At 40.3% G+C, this 22831-nt stretch overlaps 1 protein-coding gene across 1 annotated transcript in view; it reads left to right on the top strand.

Moving 5' to 3' along the window:
• SMAD2 (SMAD family member 2) overlaps positions 1-22831 on the top strand; it is a gene marked incomplete in the record, with an annotated part of 302295 nt that overhangs the window by 20329 nt on the left and 259135 nt on the right.

Below are 22831 nucleotides of genomic sequence, written 5' to 3'. Positions count from 1 at the left end.
GTAATTTGTTTGCTATATTGATAGAAACCATTATACATGCGTAACCTAGGCCATGCACCCATTGCTTTGCAGAAAATCACTGGCATTTGGGCAGTGATGGAACTTGAAAGCATTCTTTTTAAATTAACCTGTACTTCAAATTTAAAAGCAATGTCTTAGTTTGAGCATATGCCTTACCACCACCAGAAATGTAATTAAATTATTTTTTCTTTAAAGGGTCAGTACTAATTATTTTTCCTTGGTCAACACTTCAGTTATATACCTTTTTAAAGAGACAAGTTAATAACATACCATTTTAAAATTAAAATGAATGTTTAAACACGGCATAATGTGCTAAATTTTGAGTATATTTTAAGCACCTGCAATTTTACGTTTTAAAGCCACAACAATTTATTCTTTCATACTTTGTTTATTATTTCTTTCTTTTCCTTTGTGGGAAGCTAGAATTTAATTATGTATAAATTACAGAGCTTGACCAAATTTAATTCTTATTTAGGAGCCAACAAGAATATTGTAGAGCCAGCCATTTAGATATATTTATCTGTGTATTGATATTTGTACAATAATCTGAATTTAGGAGCACAAAGTAAAATTTTAGGACATGTGGTTTCCAACATTTGTTGTGGTGTAATGATCAGCCACACATGCCAAATACAAATATTAATGTTAGCCAGTGCTAAACTACAATATCGCTATATTTAAAAAAACAAACAAAAAAAAACTTGTTAATTAGTATTAGTGACATCTTGTGCTATTTATAACTTTTGTGCATGTAGTTTCAATCAAATTTGAGAAGTAACAATATCCTCACATGTTTCATTCTGTGGTATGTCTCACCTGCTTCATTCAATATTCTACATTTGCATAGAATGGAACCCCACTCTGAAGTTTTAACCTTGCTCAAGATTAGAAATAATCAGGATCTGTTATTCCTCCCACTCGTGGTTGTGTATGATAATAATGTACTCACTAATAAAGTATAAAGTGTTACAATAATTTCACATTAAAGTTTTTGTGGTCATCCTTTATATGAAAGAGGTTACACATTTAAAAATATACAGGTCTGTCTTAGCACTTTTTATACTTTAAAGGGATATTGTACTCTAGATTTGTCTTTGCATAAATGTGTTGTAGATGATCCATTTATATAGCCCATCTGTTAGTTTTTTGTTGTTGTAAAAATGTATAGTTTTGCTTATTTTTAATTAACATTGTGCTGATTTTCAAACTCCAAAGTTTTAGATGTATACTTATGTATACAGACTTCACATTGCTTCTATTTGTATAATGGGTCTATTCATATGCAAGGGAGGGGGGGGGGATCTGCTTTCAACCCCTTTCTGTGGGTGTTCCAGACTAACCTCATCAACAGCGCTAAACTGGGAGCTTTCTAAGTAAGTTTTTAAAATGTTTTATACTGGATTTTTAGATCTGTATCTGTGCATATTTATTCTTTTATAGTAGTGTCTATTACATGCATTTAAATAAAAAAAATTGGGATATACTTTCCCTTTAAGGGACATTCAAATAATTTTGTTGCATTTAAACGCCTCCATTTTAAAGATTTAAATGGTTGTTTGTGCCCTTAATAAAATAACTGTTTTCATGCATGTGGTTACATCTTTGTGGAGTCTGTAGGAGTTTTCCTTATCAGTCAGTGAACATTAAATCCCAGCTATGTATTCAGCATTTCCTGCTACTGTCCGTATCAGTTTAAAGTTTTAAAGGGATATAAAACCCCAAAAAAATTTGATTCAGACAGAGCATACAATTTTTTAAAAAAAAGTTTACAATTTACTTTTATTATTAAATTTGCTTTGTTCCCATGGTATTTGTGTTAACATTCTTGCAAAGCTGCTGCCATATAGTGCTCCAGGAATGGGCAGGCTAACAACGTCCCTGCTTTTCAACCAAAGATACCACGATAACAAAGAAAAATTAATTGAAGTACATTAGACAGTTGTTTAAAATTGTACACTCTATCTGAATCATGAGACTTTAGTCTTTCAGAACACTTTAATTCCTCCCCCCCCATATACTGGTTTTGTTGTGTTATGCAACATGTCATGCTTTCTCGTTTGCATGGTGGAACTATTTTATTGCCTGTGTTTATACAAATGTTATTGCCCTTCCCTATCCATGGTATATTTCATTTTTTTACTTAACTGTCCTTTTTATAATTTGTGATTCAAATAGAGCATATATTTTTAAACAATGTTCCAGTTGACTTCTGTTATCAAATTAACTTCATTCTCTCATTATCCTTTGTTGAAGGAGCAACAATGCACTACTGGAAGCTAACTTAAAGGACCCGTAAATAAAGTAGATTTGCATAATCAACAAATGTAAATTATTTTTTATTTTTTTTACAAATTTCAAAGTTATGTCTGTTTTTCACTCCCCTTGTACCATGTAACAGCCAATCACAAATGCATATATGTATATTCTGTCAAATTCTTGCACATGGTGCTGGTGACTCAGTGTAAATATAAAGACTGTGCAAATTTTGTTAATGGAAGTTAGAGCTGCAACAACTAATCGGCATAATCGATAATAATCGATTATGAAAATAGTTGTCAACGAATCTCATAATCGATTAGTTGGTTTGCAATTAATTGGTCTGTGCACAGCACCAGCTGCTTTACTCCAATGAGCTCTTGCACATGGTATTGTGTTTTATAGTTATGCCCTTAGCCTAAAGGACGTCTACAGAAATTTTACTTTTCACTTTTTGAGGACACTATAAGTTTACAACTACTCCTGTCTTATGTGCAACCCAGAAATAAAATAGGAGTCATAATTTGGATTGTTTAGATTAAATCAGGTGATTTGGGACTATGCTTTGCATAATATAGTGCCAAGCTCGTTATTTACACCTAGCCCTAGATTGATGGGAGTTGTTATATGAATTGATGTCACTATTACCTGTTTGCACAATTTTTAGCGGATCGCTTGCTATTGCTGATTATATATACTCTATATTTAGCTTTTTTTGTAATATTTTTAACTAATTGGAATATGTACCAAATTCAACCTCTGTAAGTATATATTTGTTATTTTAAGAGTGGACTAGATATTTTTCCCCCTAACCTTTTAGCTGGTTGTTTACATATAGATATTCAATATATTTTTATGTCAGAATGAAGTCCAGGCTTACTTTAAGAGGCCCCTTGCATTGGTGGAGAGCTAACAAAGATAAATAGCCCACCTTGGTGAAATTGGCAAAAACACTACTTATGCATCTCAGGCACCTCAACACCATCTGAGCGCCTCTTCTTTGTTGCAGACAAAATAGCTTGCAAAAAAGAGAGCCAGCCTCAGCCAGGAGCATGTGGTCATGTTGACATTTTTGCATTTCAATGAAAAGTTTCTGAAAGAGTGAATAACAGAATGTTATAAACAGTGATAGTTTACCTATTACTAGTTCTACTTCCTTTCAAACAGTTTGTGGTTTGTTTTGCTTAATTATAAAAATTTGTTCTGCTGATTAAAAAATTGGACCAACAGTTGTGTTTATGTAAAATTTTAGTTGGAAGTTTATATTTGTAACACTCAGTATGTAGATTTTATTTTAAATATTGGAAAAAATTATTTATCCGATTAGTCGATTAATTGAAAAAAATAATCGGTCGATTAATCGATTATGAAGATAATCGTTAGTTGCAGCCCTAATGGAAGTAAATTGGAAAGTTGTTTAAAATTGCTGCTCTATCTGAATCATGGAAGTTTAATTTGACCTGAGTGTCCCTTTAACACATCTGTTGAGCCAATGACAAAGCATATATGTGCAGCCACCAATCAGCAGTTTGCTCCCAGTAGTGCAGGTTTTGAGCCTACCTAGGTATGCTTTTCAACAAAGGATACAAAGAGAAAGAGGCACATTTGATATTTGAAAAAAATTGTATGCTGTCTAAATCATGAGTTTTTTTTATTTTTTTATTTTTGACTTTACTGTTTTTGCATAGTTTAACCTAAGCCTTAATAAACCTCATAGGTCTCAGCAGCACCTAGTAAATGGGCCTCTTGGAAAAATTCCATATATTTACTGGGAACATACAGTTCCCATAGTAAAGGCACTTTTGCGTCCAATGCAAAGGCACTTTTACCCACTAACTTTAACCCCAAAATACTGCCTAGTGCAGTAATTTTTATTAAAAAAATAAAGGTGTTACCATCTTTATTTTTTTAAAAAAATACACTACACAGTATTTTGGTGCCATTTGGGGCAGATTTATAAAATTAACCAGAGATCTGATCTATTTATTTATTTATTTTTTAAGCTGTAATTGCTAACGCGAGCACTTGTAATGGCTGATTATCGCATGCCCGCAAATGGGCAAATTTGCCCGTTTGCGGGCATGCAATAATTTAGTGCTCCACTTGTAATCTAGCCCTAAATCAGAGTAATATAGCCTTGACCAACAAGGGCTTTGCCTTGGGCAGCAGATATAGGAAAGGTGGGGGGTGGCACTATTCTTGCAGTCATCAACAAGCCACGGTCCCCACTGGTTCCTTTAAATTGGGCCCTGCTGCTCTGGCTCGGTGCCCCTAAGACTTCAAAGGGTGCTCCCCCTTACTCCCTGCCGGTTTCTGTGTGCTGCTACTAGCACCTCAAGTTTAGCTCGGTGCGGCTGGATGCTTTCTAGGCCACATTGGCTGGGAACTGCAAGTCCGAGAATGCCGCTAGGCCAATGAAGGACAGGTGCTCTCACATGGATTGCTGTTGGAACTGAAGATCTGGAAACACTGTGCTGTGCACTGGTGCCTGCTGTGCGCATTACACATTTCAGCCTCAAATAGCGAAGTATGCATACTCAAACCTGTATACTTCAAAAATACCGTGTCTCACAGATTCATTTAACGCCACTCTGGTTTCATATGAGTATTAATACCCTGCAGATCCCCCTTCAAATTCTGACCTGCACACAAGGAACCCATGTATGCTGTAGATACCTGAGGATGAGCTATGGAAATACTGCGCTGGAGAGAGAGATCTGGTCACAGCATTAGTGCTGTCTGACGTGTACGCTAAATCTACTGCAGCATGAGAAGCTGTTTGCACTGTCAGTCAAATATTGTCATCTTAATGAAGTTTCTGTATGTAGTGGGGGAATCGGATGTAATTTGACTGCCTAGGACAGCACAAAACCTAGATAGGCACTGCACTAAAGACATTTTATAAGCATAGTATTGACGGTATTCCCCCAATTCCAGTGCTGAGCTGTTTGTACATGTGCAGCAACTCTCCATCACATACCTGCAGCGTAATCTAGGTTCCATAATGGCAGCACCCATGATTAGAGGGAGGGGCATAAAATGTATTTAGTGTTCTGTGCAATAAAGGTTACATCACCACTGTAATTTTTTTTTTTTTTTTTTGCCTGGTGAATTAACCTCTTGCTTTAATACTTATTTTTATCTTATTAAAAAAATGCAACCCTTTAAATATTGGTAAGTACTGATGGCTGAGCAAGTAATGCTTGGCGAGTATGTATGCTTTCTGTGTACTAGTTTAAATGCACCATATTAATCTGTAAACAAGAACTGGTTCAGTAGCCAAATGTTAAAGCAGCAGATTGAATGCTGCTTGTGGTGGAGATGGTGGCTATGACAGCATTTATAGGGGAATCTTCTAGGGATGCGCATTCAGATCTTTTGTGAGGATCCGAATGCGGAAATAAGCAGCTGCTCACGCCCTCCGTTTTTTTTTCATAGCCTGATGAATTCCTGTAAAAGATACCCACACTAATATCTCTGCGCATCCCTCGAATCTTCTGTGCTGCTGATAACTGAGCAGATTCATACTATCAAAAGTAAAATTGAAGTGTGTGGTTTCACTAAGAGAAGAGTCTTTAGGGGGTAATACTGAAAAAGGGGAAGTTATAACCTTGAGATTTTTCATTAAAAACGTATTGGTTAGCTTTTTAGAATTGTTAAGGTGTCCCTTGCATGTTTTGTTAGATTTGTAATAAGCTGCATGCTTTTGTGTTGTGATTATATTGAATACCATTTAAAGTGGGTCCAAAATGTTTTTTTTTTTTTTCTTTATTTTTGAAAGGAAATTTGTTTATAATGTGTGGGAAAATTTATACCTCTTGTATTGGCTTCTAGATTTTGTTTTACAAATGTATCAAGTCTTTCCATGAAACAACTCTGTTATAATATGTTATTGTAATAAAAAGTGGTTTTTATTGTAAATGTGTTTTTTAATAAAAAAATGTTTTTATGCTTGTGGGCATGCCTCTGTTCAATAAATCAGTGGGCGATCTACTCATCAACCAATGCGTTATTGGGTTTTAATGTATATTTGCACTTCCTAGAAGTTGAAATAATAAGCTTTTTACATTTTTTTTTTTTTCATGCATACAATGTTTTGAGCATGTCTGAATAGTGGTCATTTGTATGATAGGAATGTTTTAGTTTTTTTTCCTTGCTGAACACCTGCAGCATTAATTTGAAAGGGATAGAAAGGTAAAGATTGAAATGTGCATGAATGTATTTCAATTTTAAATAAGCTTTCTCTTAAGTGTGTTCAGTCCACGGGTCATCCATTACTTATGGGATATATTCTCCTTCCCAACAGGAAGTTGCAAGAGGATCACCCAAGCAGAGCTGCTATATAGCTCCTCCCCTCACATGTCATATCCAGTCATTCTTTTGCAACCCTCAACAAAGAAGGAGGTCGCGAGAGGAGCTGGAGTTTTTACTTAACTATTCTTCAATCAAAAGTTTGTTATTTTAAATGGCACCGGAGTGTGCTGTTTTTCTATCTCAGGCAGTATTTGGAAGAAGAAACTGCCTGCGTTTTTTTTCTATGATCTTAGCAGGCGTAACTAAGATCCACTGGCTGTTCTCGACATTCTGAGTGGGGTAACTTCAGAAACTGGGAATAGCATGCGGGGTCCTCCGCAAATGAGGTATGTGCAGTACATTATTTTCTGGGAATGGAATTGACTAAGAAAATACTGCTGTTACCGTATGATGTAAGTACAGCCTTAAATGCAGTAGTGGCAACTGGTATCAGGCTGATAAATGTATGCGCAGTCAAGTTATTTTCTAGGGACTAGAATTTGACTGAGAAAATACTGTTAAAACTGAAATAATACTTGAGCCTTATCTGCAGTGGTAGCGACTGGTAGCAGGCTTAGTGATAACTTTGCATGACATTGGAAAATGTTATTTTTTAATAAAACGTTTACTGGCATGTTATTCGTTTTTGTGAGGTACTTTGGTGATAAATCTCTTTGGGCATGATTTTTTTCCACATGGCTGACATATATTTTCTGCATGGAAACCGTTATATCAGGGCTCCCACTGTTGTGATAGGAGTGGGAGGGACCTTGTTTTAGCGCCTTGTTGCGCAGTTATAATTCTAGCACAGTCTTCCTGCTTCTTCCTCCTTGATCCAGGACGTCTCTAGAGAACTCAGGGGTCTGCAAAATTCATTTTTGAGGGAGGTAATCAGTCACAGCAGATCTGTGACAGTGTGCTTGACTGTGATTAAAAGCGTTAAATCTTAATTGATATCCGTTTTATCCGTTTTGGGTATTGAGGGGTTAATCATCCTTTTGCTAATGGGTGCAATCCTCTGCTAATATTACACTTCTTGTTAAGAATTGTTTAATTATATCTGTATTTTTGAAGCGCTGCAGCGTTTTTTATATTGCTTGTAAACTTATTGAAAGTGATTTCCAAGCTTGCTAGTTTCATTGCTAAGTCTGTTTAAACATGTCTGATTCAGAGGAAACTGTTTGTTCATCATGTTCAAAAGCCAATGTGGAGCCCAATAGAACGATGTGTACCAATTGTATTGATATTGCTTTGAATAAAAGTCAATCTGTACCGATAGAGAAACTATCACCAGACAACGAGGGGGAAGTTATGCCGCCTAACTCTCCTCACGTGTCAGTACCTGCGTCTCCCGCTCGGGAGATGCGTAGGATTGAGACGCCAAGTAATCTAGGCCCTTACAAATCACTTTACATGATATGGCTAATGTTATGAAAGAAGTATTATATAATATGCCCGAATTAAGGGGCAAGCGCGATAGCTCTGGGTTAAGGACAGAGCGCGCTGATGACACGAGAGCCATGTCTGATACTGTGTCACAATTTGCAGAACATGAGGACAGTGAGCTTCATTCTGTCGGTGACGGTTCTGATCCGGGGAGACCGGATTCAGAAATTTCAAATTTAAGCTTGAGAACCTCAGTGTGTTACTAGGGGAGGTATTAGCGGCTCTGAATGATTGCGACACAGTGGCAATCCCAGAGAAATTGTGTAGGTTGGATAGATACTATGCGGTACCGGTGTGTACTGACGTCTTTCCTATACCAAAAAGACTTACAGAAATTATTAGTAAGGAGTGGGATAGACCTGGTGTGCCTTTTTCCCCTCCCCCGATATTCAGAAAAATGTTTCCTATAGACTCCACCACACGAGACTTATGGCAGACTGTCCCTAAGGTGGAGGGAGCAGTTTCTACTTTAGCCAAGCGTACCACTATCCCGGTGGAGGATAGCTGTGCTTTCTCAGTTCCAATGGATAAAAAATTAGAGGGTTATCTTAAGAAAATGTTTGTTCAACAGGGTTTTATTTTGCAGCCTCTTGCATGCATTGCGCCTGTCACGGCTGCATCGGCATTCTGGTTTGAGTCTCTGGAAGAGGCGATTCGCACAGAGCCATTGGATGAGGCTTTGAACAAAGTTAGAACCCTTAAGCAAGCTAATGCGTTTGTTTTAGATGCCGTAGTACATCTAACCAAACTTACGGCTAAAAATTCCGGATTCGCCATACAGGCTCGCAGAGCGCTCTGGCTTAAATCCTGGTCAGCGGATGTAACTTCCAAGTCTAAGCTACTTAACATTCCTTTCAAAGGGCAGACCTTATTCGGGCCCGGCTTGAAGGAAATTATTGCTGACATTACGGGAGGTAAGGGCCACGCCCTTCCTCAGGACAGGGCCAAACCAAAGGCCAAACAGTCTAATTTTCGTGCCTTTCGTAACTTCAAGGCAGGAGCAGCATCAACTTCCTCCGCTCCAAAACAGGCAGGAACTACTGCTCGTTACAGACAGGGTTGGAAAGGCAACCAGTCATGGAACAAGGGCAAGCAGGCCGGAAAGCCTACTTCCGCCCCTAAGACAGCATGAAGACAGGGCCCCCTATCCGGAGACGGATTTAGTGGGGGGCAGACTTTCTCTCTTCGCCCAGGCTTGGGCAAGAGATGTGCAGGATCCCTGGACGTTGAAGATTATATCTCAGGGATACCTTCTGGATTTCAAAACCTCTCCTCCACAATGGAGGTTCCATCTTTCGAGGTTATCAACAAACCTAGTAAAGAGAGAGGCATTTCTACAATGTGTACAAGACCTCTTAATCATGGTAGTGATCCACTCAGTTCCGCGATCGGAACAGGGACAAGGATTTTACTCAAATCTATTTGTGGTTCCCAAAAAAGAGGGAACCTTCAGACCAATCTTGGAAACCATTCGAACCATCCTACCCATGATCCAAGAGGGTCAATATATGACCACAGTGGACTTAAAGGATGCTTACCTTCACATACCGATTCACAAAGATCATTATCGGTACCTAAGGTTTGCCTTTCTAGACAGGCATTACCAGTTTGTGGCTCTTCCCTTCGGGTTAGCCACGGCCCCGAGAATTTTTACCAAGGTTCTGGGCTCACTTCTGGCGGTACTAAGACCACGAGGCATAGCGGTGGCTCCGTACCTAGACGACATTCTGATACAAGCGTCAAGTTTTCAGAATGCAAAGTCTCATACAGAGATAGTTCTTGCATTTCTGAGGTCGCATGGGTGGAAAGTGAACGTGGAAAAGAGTTCTCTGTTACCACTCACAAGGGTTCCTTTTCTAGGGACTCTTATAGATTCTGTAGAGATGAAGATTTCCCTGACGGAGTCCAGGTTATCAAAGATTCTCAATGCTTGCCGTGTCCTTCATTCCATTCCAAGCCCATCAGTAGCTCAGTGCATGGAGGTAATCGGCTTAATGGTCGCGGCAATGGACATAGTGCCATTTGCGCGCCTGCATCTCAGACCGCTGCAACTATGCATGCTCAGTCAATGGAACGGGGATTACTCAGATCTGTCCCCTTTGCTAAATATGGACCAGGAGACCAGAGATTCTCTTCTCTGGTGGTTGTCACCGGTTCATCTGTCCAAAGGAATGACCTTTCGCAGACCAGATTGGACGATTGTAACAACGGATGCCAGCCTTCTAGGCTGGGAAGCAGTCTGGAATTCCCTGAAGGCTCAGGGTTCGTGGACTCAGGAGGAGAAACTCCTTCCAATAAACATTCTAGAATTAAGAGCAATATTCAATGCTCTTCTAGCTTGGCCTCAGTTAGCAAGACTGAGGTTCATCAGATTTCAGTCGGACAATATCACGACTGTGGCTTACATCAATCATCAAGGGGGAACCAGGAGTTCCCTAGCGATGTTGGAAGTCTCGAAGATAATTCGCTGGGCAGAGTCTCACTCTTGCCACCTGTCAGCGATCTACATCCCAGGCGTAGAGAACTGGGAGGCGGATTTCCTAAGTCGCCAGAATTTTCATCCGGGAGAGTGGGAACTTCACCTGGAGGTATTTGCTCAACTGATTTGTCGTTGGGGCGAACCGGATCTGGATCTCATGGCATCTCGCCAGAACGCGAAGCTTCTTTGTTACGGGTCCAGGGACCCGGGAGCGGTGCTGGTAGATGCATTAGCAGCCCCTTGGGTTTTCAACATAGCTTATGTGTTTCCACCATTTCCGTTGCTACCTCGACTGATTGCCAGGATCAAACAGGAGAGGGCATCTGTAATTCTGATAGCGCCTGCGTGGCCACGCAGGACCTGGTATGCAGACCTAGTGGACATGTCGTTCTGTCCACCATGGTCTCTTCCTCTGAGGCAGGACCTTCTAATTCAGAGTCCTTTCAACCATCCAAACCTAATTTCTCTGAGGCTGACTGCCTGGAAATGGAACGCTTGATTCTATCTAAGCGGGGGTTTTCGGACTCGGTTATTGATACATTAATACAGGCTCGGAAACCTGTGACCAGAAAAATTTACCATAAGATATGGCGTAAATATTTATATTGGTGCGAATCCAAGAGTTACTCATGGAGTAAGGTTAGGATTCCTAGGATATTGGCTTTTCTACAAGAGGGTTTAGAAAAAGGTTTGTTCGCTAAAGGGACAGATTTCAGCTCTGTCCTTTTACACAAACGTCTGGCAGAGAATCCAGACGTCCAGGCCTTTTGTCAGGCTTTGGCTAGAATTAAGCCTGTGTTTAAAGCTGTTGCTCCTCCGTGGAGCTTAAACTTGGTTCTTAAAGTTCTTCAGGGTGTTCCGTTTGAACCCCTTCATTCCATTGATATTAAGCTTTTATCTTGGAAAGTTTTGTTTTTGATGGCTATTTCCTCAGCTCGAAGAGTCTCTGAGTTATCTGCCTTACATTGTGATTCTCCTTATCTGATCTTTCATTCAGACAAGGTAGTACTGCGTACTAAACCTGGGTTTTTACCTAAGGTTGTTTCTAACAGGAATATCAATCAAGAGATTGTTGTTCCATCATTATGTCCTAATCCTTCTTCAAAGAAGGAACGTCTTTTGCATAATCTAGACGTGGTCCGTGCTCTGAAGTTCTACTTACAGGCAACTAAAGATTTTAGACAAACTTCTTCTCTGTTTGTCGTTTACTCTGGACAGAGGAGAGGTCAAAAGGCTTCGGCTACCTCTCTCTCTTTTTGGCTTCGTAGCATAATACGTTTAGCCTATGAGACTGCTGGACAGCAGCCTCCTGAAAGAATTACAGCTCATTCCACTAGAGCTGTGGCTTCCACCTGGGCCTTTAAGAATGAGGCCTCTGTTGAACAGATTTGCAAGGCTGCAACTTGGTCTTCACTTCATACTTTTTCCAAATTTTACAAATTTGACACTTTCGCTTCTTCGGAGGCTGGTTTTGGGAGAAAGGTTCTACAGGCAGTGGTTCCTTCTGTTTCATGTTCCTGCCTTGTCCCTCCCTTCATCCGTGTACTTAGCTTTGGTATGGGTATCCCATAAGTAATGGATGACCCGTGGACTGAACACACTTAACAAGAGAAAACATAATTTATGCTTACCTGATAAATTTATTTCTCTTGTGTGTTCAGTCCACGGCCCGCCCTGTCTTTTTAAGGCAGGTTCTAAATTTTAAAATTATAACTCCAGTCACCACTGCACCTTATAGTTTCTCCTTTCTCGTCTTGTTTCGGTCGAATGACTGGATATGACATGTGAGGGGAGGAGCTATATAGCAGCTCTGCTTGGGTGATCCTCTTGCAACTTCCTGTTGGGAAGGAGAATATATCCCATAAGTAATGGATGACCCGTGGACTGAACACACTACAAGAGAAATAAATTTATCAGGTAAGCATAAATTATGTTTTTTTGCAATTTTTTTCCACTATCAAAAATGCTTCTAGTAAAAGCTATTGTTTCAGCAGCATACACACATATGTGATGTGTGACTAGAGCAGGGGTCAATAAATCTGTTAATATAGGAGCCAGACAGTGTTTTTTGTATATAGATAAATGGAGAATAACCCAAAAAGTTAGGTAAAATTCCAGGCGCCAGTGTCTCCCTAGCTCCTGGGTTTGTTGAGCCCTGGACTAGCGGATCCCAGATTAAAATGCCATGCCTGTTCAGCTGGTGGAGGTGTATATTGCATCAGTGAAGACTTGATTTGTGTCATGCAAGCCACTGCTCTGAGAAGGTGTGATGGTTAAATGCTGGTACACGTGGCACTCACAGCATATGTGTGTATGCTGCTGAAAAAAACAGTAGTGCATTTTTGATGAAGTATGTTGCAAAAAATGATTTTATTTACAAATGAATCACCTATACTAGTTTTAATTTTTACATTTTGATCTCTTTAAGCCGTTTACAGAAACTATATTTCCCAGTGTTCCATTGTAATTATTTAGTTTCTGATGCTACAACTCTAAGTGCCTGTGTTTATTTTTTTTTTGGTTTTCTTTTTAATACCCCTGCCAATTGGACGTCACAGGGTACTTTTGCCAGAGTTTTGCTTATAATATTGTATTCATACATTTAGAGTAACCTTTATACTTTACTGATTTCTATACCTTAACATAGTAGCTACGTCCCACCTTCTCCCTCATGCTGTGGTCCTGGCTGTCAGCTCTGACAGCTAAGACCGCAGCCAGAGTGAGAAGGGGTCTTCAAATGGCTGACAGTGCTCCTGTTACCAGAACAAGCAGATCGCAGATGCAAACAATGACACTTGTGTATCACTGATTACATCTGCGGTGCTGCCGTGGGTGGTGTAGGAAGTAAGGATGGAGGTGGCGGTGCATTGCGGGAGGGCGTTTCCTACCTACAGAAAAATAAATGTTTGGTGAGGGAGGGATGGTTTTCCCAACACTATGGAAAAGGTTGGGTGTGTGTGAGGGGGTAATCTCTACACTACAGCTAAAATAACGCTTACACACTGATAAACCCCTTAACTACCTGGAATTTCAGAAGTGAGGTTCATAGCTGCAATTCTGTTTTTAATATGATCGCATTTCGCGTTGAAACAGTGGCATGGAATATACCAAAATGGGCATAGATCAATACCTTGCGTTGTCTACTAAAAAAAGTGTGTGTTAATATGTAAATTTGAAAGGAAAAAAAGGCTGTATTTCTTTTTAAATGGAGTGATAGCTGGTCCTTAAAGGGACACTGAACCCACATTTTTTTTCTTTCGTGATTCAGAGCATGCAACTTTCTAATTTACTCCTATTAAATTTTCTTCATTCTCTTGGTATCTTTATTTGAAAAGCAAAAATGTAAGTTTAGATGCCGGCCCATTTTTGGTGAACAACTTGGGTTCTTGCTAATTGGTTGATAAATTCACCTACCAATAAACAAGTGCTGTCCAATGTTCTGAACCAAAATTGGCTGGCTCCTTAGCTTAGATGCCTTTTTCAAAAAAAGATAGCAAGAGAACAAAGAAATTGATAATGGGAGTAAATTATAAAGTTGCTTAAAATTCAATGTTCTATCTGAATCACAAAATATTTTTTTCTTTTGCATGATGTACCGAGTCCACGGATTCATCCTTACTTATGGGATATTGTCCTTCCAAACAGGAAGTAGCAAAGAGAGCCCCACGGCAGAGCTGTCTATATAGCTCCCCCCTTAACTCCAACCCCCAGTCATTCTCTTTGCTGGCTCTAAGCTGGAAGGGTAAAGAGAAGAGGTGTTAAACTGTTAGTTTTTATTTTCTCTTCAATCAAGAGTTTTTGTTATTTTTAAATGGTACCGGTGTTGTACTATTTACTTTCAGGCAGGACATAGATGAATATTTCTGCCTTGAGGATGATGATCTTAGCATTTGTAACTAAGGTCCACCGCTGTTCCCACAGAAGCTGAGGAGTATAGGAAAACTTCAGTGTGAGGAACGGTTTCTTGCTATACAACAATGAGGTATGTTCAGTCATATTTTCTGCAGAGACTGTGTTAACTCAGAAAGGCTGACAGTGTCCCCATTAGGGGAAGGGTAAGCAGTAATCCTAGTGTTTATCAGAGGTTTTACTAGCTTGCATAAAGGGTTAATTTTTTGTGGGCACTCAGTTTGTTATGAAGGGGTAGCCCCCGATCCGGGACCGGATCTAGTAGGGGGCAGACTCTCTCTCTTTGCTCAGGCCTGGGCAAGAGACGTTCAGGATTCCTGGGTAGTAGAAATTGTAACCCAGGGGGATACCTTCTAGATTTCAAGGATTCTCCTCCAAGGGGGAGGTTCCATCTTTCTAAATTGTCTGTAAACCCGACAAAAAGAGAGGCGTTCTTACGCTGTGTAGAAGACCTTTTTTTACCATGGGAGTGATCTGCCCAGTCCCAAAAGCAGAGCAGGGACAGGGGTTCTACTCCAATCTGTTTGTGGTTCCCAAGAAAGAGGGAACTTTCAGACCAATTAGAGATCTCAAGATCCTAATCCAATTCCTAACAGTCCCATCCTTCAAGATGGACACCATTCGGACTATCTTATCATTGATCCAGGAGGGTCAATATATGACTACCGTGGACTTAAAGGGACAGTCAAGTCCAAAAAAAACTTTCATGATTTAAATATGGCATGCAATTTTAAACAACTTTCCAATTTACTTTTATCAACAATTTTGCTTTGTTCTCTTGGTATTCTTAGTTGAAAGCTAAAACTAGGAGGTTCATATGCTAATTTCTTAGAACTTGAAGACTGCCTCTAATCTGAATGCATTTTGACCACTAGAGGGCATTAGTTCAGGTTTCATATAGATAACATTGAGCTCATGCACGTAAAGTGACCTAGGACTGAGCACTGATTGGCTAAACGGCATATCTGTCAAAAGAACTGAAATAAGGGGGCAGTCAGCAGAAGCTTAGATACAAGATAATTACAGAGGTAAAAAGTATATTAATATAACTGTGTTGGTTGTGCAAAACTGGGTAACGGGTAATAAAGGGATTATCTTTCTTTTTTAACAACAAAAATTCTGGTGTTGACTGTCCCTTTTTAAAGGATGCATATCTACACATTCCTATCCACAAAGATCATCACCAGTTCCTCAGGTTTGCCTTACTGGACAAGCATTATCAGTTTGTGGCTCTTCCCTTCGGGTTGGCCACGGCGCCACAAATCTTCACAAAGGTGCTAGGGTCCCTTCTTGTGGTTCTAAGGCCACGGGGCATAGCAGTGGCCCCTTATCTAGACGACATTCTAATTCAAGCGTTGACTTTCCAACTAGCCAAGTCACACATGGACTCAGTGTTGGCTTTTCTAAGATCTCACGGGTGGAAGGTGAACGTAAAAAAGAGTTCTTTCCCCCCTCAAAAGGGTTTCCTTTCTAGGGACTCTGATAGACTCGGTGGAAATGAAAATATTTCTGACAGAGGTCAGGAAATCAAAGATTTTGTCCACCTGCCGAGCTCTTCATTCCATTCCTCGGCCGTCAGTGGCTCAGTGTATGGAGGTAATCGGGCTAATGGTAGCGGCAATGGACATAGTTCCGTTTGCTCGCTTCCATCTCAGACCACTGCAACTATGCATGCTCAATCAGTGGAATGGGGATTATGCGGATTTATCTCCTCAGATAAATCTAGATCAAGAGACCAGAGACTCTCTTCTTTGGTGGTTGTCCCAGGGAATGTGTTTCCGCAGGCCAGATTGGGTTATAGTGACGACAGACGCCAGCCTTCTGGGCTGGTGTGCAGTCTGGAATTCCCTGAAAGCTCAGGGTTTGTGGACTCGGGAGGAGGCCCTCCTACCGATAAATATTCCGGAATTAATAGCGATATTCAATAATCTCCAGGCATGGCCTCAGCTGGCTTCGGCCAGATTCATCAGGTTTCAGTCGGACAACATCACGACTGTGGCTTTATATCAATCATCAGGGCGGAACAAAGAGTTCCTTGGCGATGACAGAAGTCTCAAGGATAATTCGATGGGCAGAGGATCACTCTTGCCATCTGTCAGCAATCTATATCCCAGGAGTAGAGAACTGGGATTCGGATTTTCTAAGTCATCAGACTTTTCATCCGGGGGAGTGGGAACTCCATCCGGAGGTGTTTGCTCACCTGGTTCGGCTAGGGGGCACACCAGAATTGGATCTGATGGCGTCTCGTCAGAACGCCAAACTTCCTCGTTACGCATCCAGGTCAAGGGATCCTCAGGCAGTACTGATAGATGCTCTAGCAGTAACCTGGTCGTTCAACCTGGCTTATGTGTTTCCACCATTTCCTCTCCTTCCTCGTTTGATTGCCAGAATCAAACAGGAGAGAGCTTCGGTGATCTTGATAGCTCCTGCGTGGCCACACAGGACTTGGTATGCAGACCTGGTAGACATGTCATCTCTGCCACCATGGACTCTGCCACTGAGACGGGACCTTCTCATTCAAGGTCTATTCCAGCATCCAAATCTAATCTCTCTGCAATTGACTGCGTGGAGATTTAACGCTTGATTTTATCAAAGCGGGGCTTCTCTGAGTCGGTCATAGATACCTTGATTCAGGCTCGAAAGCCTGTTACCAGGAAAATCTATCATAAGATATGGCTTTTTGTCAGGCTTTAGCTAGAATTAAGCCTGTGTTTAAATCTGTTGCTCCGCCATGGAGTTTAAATTTAGTTCTGAGAGTTCTTCAGGGGGTTCCGTTTGAACCCATGCATTCCATGTATATTAAGCTTTTATCTTGGAAAGTTTTATTCCTAGTTGCTATTTCTTCAGCTCGAAGAGTTTCTGAACTATCTGCATTACAATGTGACTCACCTTATCTTGTGTTCCATGCTGATAAGGTGGTTTTGCGTACCAGGCCTGGGTTCCTACCTAAGGTTGTTACTGACAGGAATATCAATCAAGAGATTGTTGTTCCTTCTCTGTGTCCTAATCCTTCTTGTAAGAAGGAACGTCTTGGACGTGGTTCGTGCTTTGAAATTCTATTTACAGGCAACCAAAGATTTTCGTCAAACATCTTCTTTGTTCGTTGTCTATTCTGGAAAGCGTAGGGGTCAAAAGGCTACGGCGACTTCTCTTTCCTTTTGGCTGAAAATCCTCATCCGTTTGGCTTATGAGACTGCTGGACAGCAGCCTCCTGAAAGGATTACAGCTCATTCTACTAGAGCGGTAGCGTCCACATGGGCTTTTAAAAATGATGCTTCTGTTGAACAGATTTGTAAGGCTGCGATTGGTCTTCGCTCCATACCTTTTCAAAATTTTACAAATTTGATACTTTTGCTTCTTCGGAGGCTATTTTTGGGAGACAGGTTTTGCAAGCAGTGGTGCCTTCCATTTAGGTTCCTGTCTTGTCCCTCCCTTCATCCGTGTCCTAAAGCTTTGGTGTTGGTATCCCACAAGTAAGGATGAATCCGTGGACTTGGTACATCATGCAAAAAAAACTAAATTTATGCTTACCTGATAAATTTCTTTCTTTTGCAATGTACCGAGTCCACGGCCCGCCCTGTCTATCAAGACAGTATTTTTTTTTTATTGAAAACTTCAGTCACCTCTGCACCTTATAGTTTCTCCTTTTCTTCCTTGGCCTTCAGTCGAATGACTGGGGGGTGGAGTTAAGGGGGGAGCTATATAGACATCTCTGCTGTGGTGCTCTCTTTGCTACTTCCTGTTAGGAAGGACAATATCCCACAAGTAAGGATGAATCCGTGGACTTGGTACATCGCAAAAGAAAGAAATTTATTAGGTAAGCATAAATTTTGTTTTTTGGTTGTGTCACTTTTAAGGGGGTTAAAGCTCTCTGGTCTTGCGATTTTCTATGAAGGCTTGTCAGTACTGCAAGGTCCCGGAAATAATTTTTAAAAAAGGCAAATGTTTAGCTTCAGAGCTATTTACCAAGACGCAAACTTTAAATGTTGTCATTATTTATCTCAATGACACTGAGTTTTTCATAAATGATTCCCAAGTCTCTCATGCTGCCTGCGTATTGCTTAGTAGTAGTTGAGCATTGTATTCCTTTAATAAAATGTTGAGATTTCTCTATCATCACGTATGAGATTATACTCATCCACTAGGAGGAGGCAAAACCCTTTAACCCTTGCACCCACTGAACTAACACTCTCTAGTCTGTACTAGACCTAGAAAAATGCCTAAACTCCCCTTTAATGCCATCCACACTAAACTATCTCTGCTGCCACTGCCTTAAGATTACTATATGAAAAATCCTAAGGAAGAACCCAGACTAACTGGTTAAAAATCCCAAAATACAATTTGGCAAAAATCAATCTTAAAAATGCAATATTCTTGTTACCGTTCTTTTTGGTAATGTGATTAAAATATTAGACAAAGGCAAACTCTTAATAAAGAAACACTTATTATTAACAAAAATAAAGTCACAGTGCATTAATATAATAAAATTAATTAACGCATGCACACAAAAGCAAAACTGTTTTTAAAACAAAAAGGACAGAATGAAGAAGAGCCTAATACTATCCTAGCTTAGATATCTGTCCCAAGGGAGCTGGTCACTTTCGCTTTTGTATGCAGCCTCCTATGTAGAATGACAATATTATTTTGTTGAAATAACCTTTAAATCCATCTTTTTTTCTGAGATCAGGTTTGACAAGGCCACTTCCAGAGTTGGTGAGGAAGCTAGTCACCACTTTTTTTTTTCTGGCAGACCATAAACCAAATTGAAAGGAAGCACTGGCTTAAGTTATAGGATAACTTATATTTGTTATGCATATTCAGTACACATACTTAGAGGCAATCCCATTGTGGCATCATTATTTTGATACCAAGCATGACATGTCTCTTATATTTGGTCACATGGTAACATAAAAAAATTATTAAAACAGGTCTTAAGATTCTAATCAACCACAGGTCTCTGTCTTAATAGAGGACATTGTCTTCTTTCACTCTGTGTTGACAGTTTCGCCCATAAAAATCACTCTGCTGAGAAGTGTGAAATGCAGCTCATGTCTGTTTGTTTCACCAGAAGTAGGCAATATAAACCATTCTTTCCCCCAAAACCTTGGCTTTTCAGATAGTTCTGATAAGTAGTTAATAACAGACACGGAAATACAGGACACACAAAGAAAAAAAAAAAAATGTACCCTATACATCCGAAAATCATGTCTTCATGACATACATACAAAAATGGATTATTTAACCAACTTGAGACCCGTTTTCCTCTTTAGAGAGCCAACAAGCAGGGCAGAAGGGTAGACAGGTGTTTTCATCCAGGTAGTGAAAATCTTCTTCCACCGCAAAGATTTCCTCCCGGGGGAAATGTGGATTTATCCACCACTTCTTTGGTCTACAGAGTGCTTCTCCTTGCATGCTGACACTGTGCCCCAGTCGAAATATATGGATTCATCCACCAATCTCCTTGCTTAAAGTGGCCATGCATTAAGTGGCACTGTGCTTGCACTCCCTTGGATGTTCTTGTTTACTGGATATATTATTGTGGAGTTAAGGTGAGCATAATAGATGCAGGTGCTGTCAGGTAAGTTCATATGTGATTCACCTCATAGCCCATTGTCTATTTACATGAACATGTACCCATGATTCTGATAGCCTGGGGACATATATTTACACTCAACATAACTAATTACATACACAAAAAGAGAGAAGTGCTCAACCAGGGAACAAACAATAACATAATAGCTTGTTCTCTGGCTAGTTACTACCCCAGAAACTGTCTCTCTTGTCTAGCATGTGCCATACACAGAAAATAACTTTCCTGTAGTATATCAGTCTGATCCTGACTTAACAGTGCAGCCCAGCCCCAAAGTACCAGGCAACCCCTCTCTTAACAAGACACATAGCAAATTCCAGACATACGTTTTTGGCCTAGTGTGGGCCTCATCAGTGAGGTGCAGCCATATCCCTCTAGGCCACTGGTTTTCAAACCTGTCCTCAGGCCTACCCAACAGGACAGATTTTCAGGACTACCTTGAATGAGAGCAGGTAAACTAACGGTTTATTAGCTGATTTCACCTGTGCTCCAGTTTAGATATCCTCAAAATCTGGCCTGTTAGGGAGGTCTGAGGACAGGTTTGAAAACGTTGCTCTAGGCATATTAAGCAACGGGTTCACGTCTGGTTTCCCTCATCACCCTTCGGGAGATTTGTCATAATTTGCATACACAAAGAGAAGCTATCTTTTTGTATATAGCTTTTAATTACAGTTTCGGCACACTTACAGTTTATGTAATTTTTGAGGTACTGTCACTTTAAATTTAACGCTACCGGGTTTACCCTTCTCTGGTGCTGTCAGAGCTCCTGAAGTAGCTACCGCTACTTCCTCCATAGCTCATTTTTACTACACTTCACACCAGTGATTGGCCTAAACGCTCTTGGAAGCCAGTAGGGGTTGTAAGCACTCTTCACATAATCAAAAACAGTACTGCATTCCCAGTCTTGAAATAAAACCAGAGTATTTCAACATATTTAAAATCTATCACATACACAGGCTCTGTCTTACCAGCGCTTGATTTTAACACTTAACTTATATGCTTTGTTATACACTCATTAAAGGGGTTGCACATATTCCGTACAGTTTGCCTCGCTGTATTCCCTATAAAGTTTTACATATTGCCTCATCTATATCGCTGACCTATCATTACCCTAGCAGTTAATTCTATGCCCACTTTCTGTTAACCTGTGTGTGCCATCTTCGGCTATACCTGCAATTTTTTTTTACTGTACACAGTTATATTGCAATATGCAGCAAATTGGTATAGCTCAGGTCTCTGTACAGTCCACTGACCTTTTTGAAGGGGCAAATTATTGACCATTTAACCCCTTACAACACCTGTTTACTCTGTAAAGATAATTTGTTGTGTCCCAATGCTCCGCTATGTGCCCTTCTTCTGTAGGAGCCATCATTCTAGTTCTGAATTGCCACTGAAATGTCTCCTAAATTTAAGCAGCACATACACCCAGCTATTTCTGAATAGCTCTTTTTTCTCTTGTAAGATGTATCGAGTCCACGGATTCATCCATACTTATGGGATATTCTCCTTCCCTACAGGAAGTGGCAGAGAGAGCACCCACATCAGAGCTGTCCATATAGCTCCTCCCTTAGCTCCACCCCCAGTCATTCTCTCTGCCTGCTTAACTGCTAGGAAGGGCAAAAAGGGAGTGTGGTGACAAAATTTTGTCCTTTCTCCAAGAAGGATTGGAGAAGGGATTATCAGTTAGTTCCTTAAAAGGACAAATATCTGCTTTGTCTATTCTTTTACACAAACGTCTGGCAGATGTCCCAGACGTTCAAGCGTTTAGTCAGGCCTTGGTCAGGATCAAGCCTGTATTTAAACCTGTTGCTCCACCATGGAGCCTAAATTTGGTTCTTAATGTTCTTTAAGGGGTTCCGTTTGAACCTATGTATTCCATAGATATTAAGCTTCTATCTTGGAAAGTTTTTTGTTTTTAGTAGCTATCTCTTCGGCTCGAAGAGTTTGAGTTATCTGCTTTACAGTGTGACTCGCCTTACCTAGTTTTATATGCAGATAAGGTGGTTTTGCGTACCAAACCTGGTTTTCTTCCTAAGGTTGTTTCTAATAGGAATATCAATCAGGAGATTGTTGTTCCTTCTCTGTGTCCTAATCCTTCATCAAAGAAGGAACGTCTGTTGCACAATCTTGATGTGGTTTGTGCTTTAAAGTTCTGCTTACAAGCAACTAAAGATTTCCGTCAAACTTCTTCATTGTTTGTTGTTTATTCTGGTAAACGGAGACGTCAAAAGGCTACGGCTACCTCTCTTTCCTTTTGGCTGAAAAGCTTCATCCGTTTGGCTTATGAGACTGCTGGCCAGCAGCCTCCTGAAAGAATTACTGCTCATTCTACTAGAGCAGTGGCTTCCACATGGGCTTTTAAAAATGAGGCTTCTGTTGAACAGGTTTGTAAGGCGGCGACTTGGTCTTCGCTTCATACTTTTTCCAAATTTTACAAATTTGATACTTTTGCTTCTTCGGAGGCTATTTTTGGGAGAAAGGTTCTACAAGCAGTGGTGCCTTCAGTTTAAGGTACCTGTCTTGTCCCTCCCTTCATCCGTGTCCTAAAGCTTTGGTATTGGTATCCCATAAGTATGGATGAATCCGTGGACTCGATACATTTTACAAGAGAAAACAGAATTTATACCTGATACATTTCTTTCTCTTGTGATGTATCGAGTCCACGGCCCGCCCTGTCTATTTAAGACAGGTAGTATATTTTTATTTAAAAAACTTCAGTCACCACTGCACCCTATAGTTTCTCTTTTCTTCCTAGCCTTCGGTCGAATGACTGGGGGGTGGAGCTAAGGGAGGAGCTATATGGACAGCTCTGCTGTGGGTGCTCTCTCTGCCACTTC

The sequence above is a fragment of the Bombina bombina genome, chromosome 2, assembly GCF_027579735.1.
Source record: "Bombina bombina isolate aBomBom1 chromosome 2, aBomBom1.pri, whole genome shotgun sequence".
In the NCBI taxonomy this organism is placed as follows: domain Eukaryota; kingdom Metazoa; phylum Chordata; class Amphibia; order Anura; family Bombinatoridae; genus Bombina; species Bombina bombina.
Note: the sequence above shows the minus strand (reverse complement) of the source record. Positions and strands in the feature narration are given on the sequence as shown.